Consider the following 10,221-nt stretch of genomic DNA (forward strand, 5'->3'; position numbering starts at 1 on the left):
GGGGAAGAGTAGACGACGGAGGTCCCCGCATGTAGAGGACCTGGGGTATAGACCAGTACTTCCTCAGCATATGGAAGGGTCTCAGTCATATCAGTTTCAGCCGATTCCGTATGACACGGAGCAACCATATGATCCACTTACTCCGCTGCCTACGATGAGCGCGTTAGGGATTTGTGCACATGGCGAGGTAGAGTGGTTGTTCCCCCCTGAGGAGAACACAGATGTCCCATACAGTGAGCCATCACAGCCGAATGACAGCGAGACATAGTACTATCCGAAGGATGTAGATGATGGCTCAGTTGACTCGTAGCCCGATGACCCTCCAGAAGTGTTGGGCATTCGTCAGCTCCGGACAATAAGTAAGTATATATGCTTCAAATACCAATATTTAATACATATATAATTTATGTTGTTGCTATTGAATTCCAAATAATTAACATTTGCAATTATTAATGTGTTAGGCATCGGGCGAGACGGGCACACTCAAATTCAGGAGGTGACCATCCCACCATCGAACAAGACGTGGGATGTCCCCCTCGAGCAAAAGGTCGTGTGCGAGTACAATAGGGCGTGGCAGCTCATAGGATTTAGCGGGATGAAATTCCGAAGGTTGACCGACAACGTCATAAGGAGAGGGAATTATATTAAACTACGGGACGAATGGGCTGATGTACCGCCCCGTACGAAGGAGGATATATGGGACGCCTTGATGGTATGATTAAACTCTTTATTCTATTTTCGCATGTGTATTTCAATATTTTAAACGTTGTTAATGCGTGAATTATACGCCTAACTTTTTCAACTTGTGCAGGCTGAGTTCTACATCCCGTCTGAGTACAATCTTGAGGCAATTAAAATGGACGCGTTCAGAGACATGGGCGTGAAGTTGAAGAGTTTGAGACACTCTGTGAAACGCGCGTTAAAAATCAAGCCAGGCGATACTCCAGACACAGTGAAGGCGAGAATGGGTCAAGATGCCGTTTCGACATACAACGCCGAGGACTTGAATGTCTTGTTGGCTAAATAGTGCGACCCGAAGAATTAGGTAGGCCACAAGTGTAGTTTAATTAATTGTAATTGTGTAGTTTCATTAATTGTAATTGTGTTAAGCCTGACACGCTTAAGGGTGGTATTCATGTAGGAGTATGCTGCCTACATGAAGGCATTGCGAGCAAAAAACAACACACCTCACTGTGCCGGGTCGATGAGCTTCGCTAGGGCGACACATCAAGAGGTAGTTGTCTTATTTATCGTATATATATAATCGGTTGTTTATGTCTTTTTTTTATTATTATTGATTTTTTTTTTATGCAGACCTTATCTTTGGGCACTACTCCAACTCGAGCGCAAAATTACATCTCGACACACCGAAGAAGGATAGTGGATATTCAAATGAAGTGGTCAGGGAGAGATGTGTAAGTACTCACCAATATATATTTTGATAAATTATTTATGATTAACCTTCCTTATATGAGATACTAATTTGTTATTTAACATACAGAAGATGATGAAGGAATTGATGCCCACTGACCCGGCATTGATGTCGACCGTGACTGAAGGGACGGTACGGTGGACACCTAATGACGCGTATGCTCAGGCGCACGGAAATAAGCCTGAGTATGCTGGCAGGGTCTGACAAGTGGGTCCGAATGTTCTGTTGGTGCGGGGCAGCATACATTCGTACTATACACCATCTCAGGCACGGTCTCAGAATCCTGAGAGCTCCTTGTTCTCACAGATGACAGATAAAATTAGAGAACTTGAAGAGGAGCGGACAGAACAAAGACATGCGATGGATGAGATGGCCAAGCAAATTGAAGAATAAAAAGCCCAGATAGTAGAGAAAGATGCCATCTTTGAGGCCCGTTTCCGCCAGCTTGAGGCCATGTTCGCGTCGACCTCTGGATTTGCGCCCCACAGAGGTAATGATATATTTTGTGTTGTTTTTCTAATAGTTGTTAACTGTTAGAAACCCCTAGGCTTCACAAAAGTCCCAGTTAGCAACGCTTTGTTACAGTGGTCCATTTTAGAACTAACATATATATATATATATATATATATATATATATATATATATATATATATATATATATATATATATATATTGTATCACTGTATAGACATGTCTCAAATTTTTATATTAATTATTATTGGTTCACAACTCATTTGCAGGTAATCCAGATTAAGCGTTGGGGGATGACTTTTTTGGAATTGGGCTGAGCACGTCATTTATCATCACTGTTTGTATATATTTTGTTTATAGGTTTGTATATAGTCGTTTGTTGATGTATATAGTTAGATCAAACTATATGTTTGTTGAGACTAATTGAAACTTATTTGTAGTAGATAGTCCAGAAGTGTTTGATTGTATATTTGTTTTGCCTTGTGTTGGAACGGTGTTTTCGATGTATATATCTGTTTTGTTATGTGTTGTGTTGGAACGTAGTATATGTGTTGAAATTTTGTTTAATGAAGTTGTGTTGGAATTTCATATGTATTGAATATATTGAAAATTGGATATGTATTAGATATTGGATATTGGAACTGTGTTTGTGTTGGATACTGGAATTGTGTTTGTTGGATCGATATTGAAATTGTGTTTGTGTTGGATATTGGAATTGTAATATATATATATATATATATATATGACGTATCAAACGGAGTGACACGTCAAAAAACAACTCCTAAATTTTTGACATGTTGAATTTCAGCACGTCCAAAATTTTTTTGACGTGCTGAAATTCAACTTATCAAAAAAAAAATTTGACGTGGCAGCACCAGCACGTCAACAAAATTTTTTTTTGACGTATTAGTCTCCGACATGTCAAAATTTTTGACGTGGCATTGTAGGTCAAAAATCTAGAATTTTTGACACCCCCCATTTTAACTGTTGAGAAACGTCAAAAGGCGCACATCAAAAAGGGTTTCTGACGTGTCAATACCATTGACATGTCAAAAACTCCTAGTAAAAAATTCACTGCATTTTTGTAGTGGTACGTTCCTCTCTCATAATCAGTGTAGACAAGATTTGCGACTCTAAAATGAATAAGAAAGGATAAAGAGGATCTCGTTGCCTCAAACCACAGGTACAACAAAACTTTCCATAAGGAGTCCCATTCAGCAAGAATGAGAAAGAGAAAGTAGTGATACACTGCTGGATCCAATTAATCCAAGTTGCATGGAGTCAAAATAAAGCCTTTTTCATATCAACTAATTAAGGATACTCAGAATAAAGCTCCATTCCATGGAGTTGGAAGCATTTTCCATATCAAGCTTCAAGGTCCTAAGACTTCCATTCTCTTTCTTCTATTTCATAGGATGAAATATCTTATGGGCTAAAATGGTGTTATCGTGAATGAATCTACCCTTGAGAAAAGCTAATTGAATCAGAGAAATGATTTTTTTAAGGAAATGCTTTAGTCTATTGGACAAAATTTTGGAGATAATCTGTAATTGAATTTGGTAAAACAAATAGGCATAAAATAATTCATTAGGCAACAGGGATCGAATGAGAATTTCTCATTTAGAATGACGGTTTAAACTATGAATGAGAAGTCAAATCAAATTTAATTTTGATGTAGAATAAGATTAATTTTTATGCCTATATATATATATATATATATATATATATATATATATATATATATATATATAAAATTTAATATGGCCATAGCTCCCTTTGGTATGCATGTAGTTTCGTCACTGCTGCCAGGCAAGGGTTCTCAACCTTGGGGATAAGAGGAAAGTAAACATGGTTTCTCGACAATGCATGTGAGAAAAAACAAGAATCCTTCATGGAGAGGGGAGAACATGACGAAACCCCTGTGACATGTCTTGATCAATATCACATGTTGTGGTCTCTAGACATCGTGAAAAGTAAATAAGTAATATATGTATCTAAAAACAAATTAGAAAATGATGTATGTATATTAAATAAAAATAGAAAACTTTACTAATAATATATAAAGAATTAATTTCTTTTCTACAGGTTTTAATTTTTTAATAAAATTTAATAAGACTAACATGAATTTTTTTTTTTTTTTTTTTTTTTGAGAAATGCATTAGCGTAGGGTCGACACTGATAATCATGTATCAACGTCGACGCTGATGTGTTTAAAAAGAAATTAGGCATGACCCTAAAATCAACGCTAATAATAGGACATCAGTGTCGACTTTAGGATTGACCCTGACTTGTTTTAATTTTTTTTTTCTTAAGAAAGGCATCAGCTTCAACATTTGATGTGTTATTATTAATGTCAACATTTGTCGTTGCCAATGGGATAATGTGGTCACTAATATCTTCTGGCTTCAGCCCGAGCACGAAAAAAGTTCCTGCCAAATTATTAGCGACGACGACGACGACATATCAACATCGAATTTTTTTGTCAACGCTAATAGGCTATTATTAGCATTAATTATCAAAAGTTCCTACTGAAAAATACTTATCAGTGGCGACTTTGGGGTTGCTGCTAATGATATCGTTGTTAATGACCATATTTCTTGTTGTAGTGATAGTTCCCTCAAAATCACTCGGACATTGAAAGCCAAGAAAGATTAATCTATTAATGCTGTGATCGGCTGCAAAAATAATTGTAACGAAAAAACATGATAATGGGTAATTATTGGCACTACAGAAATAAAAGAAGCATATAAATCCGTCATTGGATGCCTTCGTGGTTTTGCGTGGGCAAAAAATGCAATTCATGTGATAAACAATTCATCTTCCATTGTTTTATCATTGTGTGAGTGTTTCCAAGAATATACACAAATTAAAGAATTCGAATTTGCTAACATCCATTACCATGAGAAATGTGGTTTGTGTATATATTAAATAACGATATAAACCACGACAGCAGCTAATTATAAACACAACAAAAAAAAAAAGAAAAAAAAAAAGAAAAAGAAAAAAACAACAGAGCAATTCATGAATTGAGATCAAAATGGATTATTTCATGTTATGCATGATACGTACGTTAATTATATTATGAAACTTCTCTTTCTTAATATGAGTTAATTTCTCAATATAACATTATACTTTTTTCCTTTTTTCTTTTCTTTTTGACATAATAACAATATATTTGGCATGCACATATAGGAAATTAGATAAGTGGAGAATATTAGACACTTACGCTAGACCAAGCTAGAAAGTAAATCGTAGGCCCATATTTATATTATGATATAGGTTAGGCTTTCTGAGTGTCGTATATATATATATCCTTGCTGCCCCCACTGCAGTTCACACACAATGAAGCGTCTTATGATGCTATCAGCATCAACCGCACACAGGAATATATATATATGTTCCAATGGTAAAAAATTTTCAAATAAGAGAGAGAGAGAGAATTATTCCATGTTGCTTTCGAGAATTAGTGAAATCTGAAAAAGGTTAGGCAAATCTGATGAGAGTTTTAGAATACTAAACATGTTAGTTATTAATTTCTACTCCAAAAGCTTGATTCTTGAGAGTGATTTTGCACCATATTTTGGCTCAATCATGGCGTGCATCTACTGTACACGAAACAAAAAGCAAACCTATAGAGATTTCTAAAATACAAGCAACTTTTTTGTAACATACAAGAAGTCACTTTCCTAATATATTGTCGGTATCAAATGTTTCCAATAAAACTAGCTAGCATGTGCAGCTGGCATTAACCAATGCAGGAAGGAGTGCCAACTATTCAAAAAAAAAAGAAAAAAAATTTGCATTGAAATGGCTATATCAATGAACAAGGAAAAGATGCTTATATGGAATATGGATTAAATGCATATCATCACATGATCAATACATAATTTTCTTGTGTGTTGAGGATAATGAGATGCTTTCTCCTTTCTTCTTTATGTGTGAGAGCTAGCCTTAATGCAACACCTATGAATGAAACCATGCAGAATGGTCCCCCCACCCACCCTAGCTATATATACAATACACCCTTTGCTGAGAGGGTTTGATGCCTTCGTTCTCATGAATGGGAAAGAGAGAGAAAAAGAGATGACTGTAACGGGTCCCCCACCGCCTCAAGCCCCAACCCAAAAGCTATTAATGCTGTTGTTACAATATGTATATATATGGAAACACTCACCAAACATGTCTGCAAACTGCATGGTTTTAATCTTTGGCGTGACAATATTCAATTTGCATCACTTGGGGACCACTAATTACATCGTTCATTTTGTTTTTATCTATTAGTTTTTTTCTTTTCTTTTCTTTTCAGTCCCCAAATAAAACCATAATTTCCCTTCATTTCCCCCCCAATCCCCCTCTATTTATACCAACATTTTATCCTCTTTTCTCCATCAAACCCTAGCAGAACCAGAGGCAAGATAAGATGGGTCTCTTATTACGTGCGCCACTATCAGTTGAAGCTGCCAGCATGATCTTAACCTCCCTCTTTTGATGAGGAAAGATCAGATCATGCGGTAGTTTCACCTGTTGTTGGCCGCATGACAAACCCTAATTAATCCCTCACAAACCCTATTTCCCATTTCTTTGTTTAATCACATGCCCATTAGGGTTTCCTTGATCAATCCCTATAAAAGGTATGTAATCCTCTTATCCATGATTTAAACGCATCTGGGTTTCTCCGGTTTTCCCAATTTATGTGTATTTGTACTTGTTCGTGTGTGGATTGCTGTGCTAGCTCCATTTATTTTATTTTGAGAGATTTTCAAAAAAATATATTAAGTGCTTATATATGGTTGTTAGGGTTTTCAGCGACAGAAATCCCTACTTGGGATTGTTAGGGTTTAGGTGACAGAATTGCGCGTCTCCGTGCATCTTAGATGGTTTCTAGATCCCCCACCACCCCTGCTGCTGCTTTGGTGATTGAGCCTTGATGCCGCACTAGCACTTTTGTTAAATAATTGGCTAATTAAGCATCTCTTATTTCGGGTGTATGCTTCACTTATCTCACTATGATCTGTTTCCTTAGGTTTTTTTCATATATATGCTGGACATGTCTCTCATTTCAGGTATATACTGGCATGGCCTGCAATTTTTTATCCCATTATCTGTTTGTTTAGGTTTTCTCCTCTAATGGACATGATGCTGCCTTTTTTTTTTTGCATTAAATTTTGAAACAATGGTATTTGCGCATTTAGGTTTATATATGAACCTCTTCTTTAAACTAGGTATAAGGTCCCTATATATCTTCTTCTCTGATCTTGTTGATTTGGGATCAAATCATAGCTTATTAGTCAAGCTAGGGTTTTTATGAAGTGGGTTTTCTTGTCAGAGAGAGATTTTGAAATTCTGAGATTTTCGGACTTGAACTTTCTTCTCTCAGGTTAATTCGATTAATTAAGGATATGTTACAAAGTGGGTTAAATCCTGTTCACTGAACCATCAATAATCCACGGATCAGAGGGAGAGAGAGAGAGAGAGAGAGAGAATTGGTGGGTATACTTGAATTCTGTGCAAAATAATTGAGATGGCCAGATATCATTAAATCGAGATCGCCCTCAAAATGATATATCTATTTTTTTTCTTTCTTTCTTTCTTTCTTTCTTTTTTTGCTCCTCCAACTTAAGTTATCAAAGCGCAGGTGGAAAAAATATAGCGAGGGAGAGATCGAGGGAGAGACAGCTTGGGATGAAGCGAATATATATATCTGATACAGATGACTTAGCAATGGGATATAGTACATAAATTTGTATAAGCTGAGGTTTATTCTCAGTTCAGAATCTATCTAGTTTATTCCTTATGGATGTTATTCATTTGTTTGGCTTTAGGTAATTTAGATGATGACATAACTGTACTGTGCCTCTTGTATTTCCTTCAAGCCTGATGGAGTAAAAGATTTAAGTATAAGAAGATGATGATAGTGGTTTTAATGAATAAACCTTTCACTCCTTTGAATGCTTAACACTAGTTTAAAATTTTTACTTCTGTTCTTTCTGCCGCTAAAATGATGGTTTTGAGACAAGTTCCTAAATTGAAATTGGAGGCATAAATCAACACCCATTTGAAGTGCTTTGATTTTGAGCCTAGCTAATCAGAAACAAAGTGGATCATTTTGGCTGAAGCACAGCTCTAAGTAGTTTGTTGAAGAGAAAGGTAGGTCTAAGTTAATTTTCTTTATTAAGAAAGCATAATTAATACACAATATGTTGATGAAATTTTCTTACTCTAGCATGTGAAACCTATGGACCCTCTTGCTTGACAGGATTGCATATGGCTGTCATTTTTCCCCTCGTACCAAATGATAAAAACGTCACTATTGACTCACTATTGTGCTTTCATTTGTCATCTATCATTCATTAAGGACATTAGGTAGGGATTAATTAGGGCAGGGCTTGTCACATACCCATTTTAGGAGAGTCCAGGGAAAAGCTTTATTTATGGTCACTGCCATTACGGTTACTTGTTCCTTTCACCGAGAAGGGCTTGGTTCAATCAATGGTTGAAAGAGAGAGATCAGTGAAGAAACAAGTACATATATGCATTTGTGCGTGCTTGTACTGTCTTCAAAGCATAGCCTGATCCCTATAACCTTCTGGCAAAATCTGAGACTATCTTTCTTAATTGCTCTTTTTGTAATTATTTACATGCAAGCTATACAAATCATACAAGAACTTGAAGAGGCTAGGCCAGGAGCCTCTAATATCTTTGGCAACCTTTGAGCATACAATTGCAATGGGGGGAAGGCCAAAAAACAATAGAAATTGTTGTAGGAATATTTGAAAAAATTCATGTACTATTAATAATGCTTCTCCTGTAAGTGGTTCAAAAAAGTCCAAGGGACTCAGAACATGTGTGTGTACATGGGGTCTTTAATTATCTCGAATTGTAATTTTCAAGCATTGGTTACAGTGCTTGAAGGGTTTTTTTTTTTCTGATTTTTTATTTACATTTTCAAATATTATAACCTCTGTATTTCCACCATGCATGATATGATCATCTTCCTGGTGCTCTTGTTTGTTTCTCTACTGATCTCTACACATCTAATTATAAAGAAAGACAATTAACATATATATCATGAACTTATATCAGATAGACAAGTTTATTCCAAAACATGGGAAAAAAAAAAAAAAACTGTCACTATTTTCTTTGTCAGACCAGAAATTTATTAGTGAAGTTGAAATTAAAATATTCTTCAATCATCAAGAAATAGTACTACCTGAGTATCTTTTTGGTCTCATAGATTGTAGATGAGAATTAAAATCATATTGATCAGCAGATGTTTTCATTATGTTTTTTTTTATTTTATTTTATTTTATTTTTTATTTTTATCAAAAATAGAAATATGGATTTACAAAATTACATGTTGAACTCATTCTTAATTTGTAGGTTTATAAGTCTGCTGGAAATCTATTATATGCGAAAACACAATTGGACACCACGTGACAGTCTATGTAACACTCATTTTTTATAAAATGTAGATTCCCATGTGAATTTGTAAGGGAGTTGTGCATAATAAAAGCTCTAGTACCCCAAAAACTTTCCTGCTTTATTTCATGTATAGAATGTGTGACAAATATGCCATCAACACGCAACAAAACAAGCAATATTGTAGGACTCTCGTTGAATTAGATTTTATTTAAATGCTATGACCATTAACCCAGAAAATTCAGTGACCTCCAATGTCTAGACACATATAATTAAGATAGTTCCAAACATGCATCCTCTTAATAAGAGGCAGAACTGGGAAGTGGCTGCCTCGAAAGAAAAGGTGGGATGCATCATTACAAAGATAACTATATATATATATACCCACAGCTCATCGATCTGAAGTACTTTTGCAAAGTTTCAAAAGTTTCTCTAGAATTTTTAAAATTATGAATGAGAGTTTCAAGCAGTTCCCTTTAACCCTTCCAGCCTAATAACCAAATTTCATGCCCACCATCTCACACTTCTCCTTTTCCTTCAAGAGAATTATCAGGTATGTCACCCAGTGGCGAAGCTAGAAAATCATTATTGTGATGGCCAAACTAAAAATATGAAAAACACAATTTAAAACAGAAATAAAGTAATTTATCTGATAATATGTGTATCACAAAAAATATATTTATAAAAGTTCATAAATAAATGCAAAATTGATATATTAGCAACGTAATATGTCGGCTCTAGCTAGCTAATACAAAAAGATAGAAATACAAAAAGTGTCTAAAACTGCAATTTATGTGAGCATCTCGCATTGAAATACAAAAGCAAAAACAAAATGTGTATAGGGACAATTTAACAATCAATTCAAAATGTTTCTTATACATTAAAATTTTTTAAACAAT

General features: G+C 35.3%; 1 long non-coding RNA gene across 1 annotated transcript; it reads left to right on the top strand.

Moving 5' to 3' along the window:
* The first annotated feature begins 6,265 nt into the window (after nucleotides 1-6,265).
* Nucleotides 6,266-7,846, top strand: LOC132179309 (uncharacterized). Its single transcript, XR_009439906.2, has 2 exons — nucleotides 6,266-6,534; nucleotides 7,539-7,846. It is a non-coding gene; the product is annotated as an uncharacterized LOC132179309 (long non-coding RNA).
* Nucleotides 7,847-10,221: the final 2,375 nt, after the last annotated feature.

The sequence above is a fragment of the Corylus avellana genome, chromosome 4 (assembly GCF_965113065.1).
Source record: "Corylus avellana chromosome 4, dhCorAvel1.hap1.2, whole genome shotgun sequence".
NCBI lineage: Eukaryota > Viridiplantae > Streptophyta > Magnoliopsida > Fagales > Betulaceae > Corylus > Corylus avellana.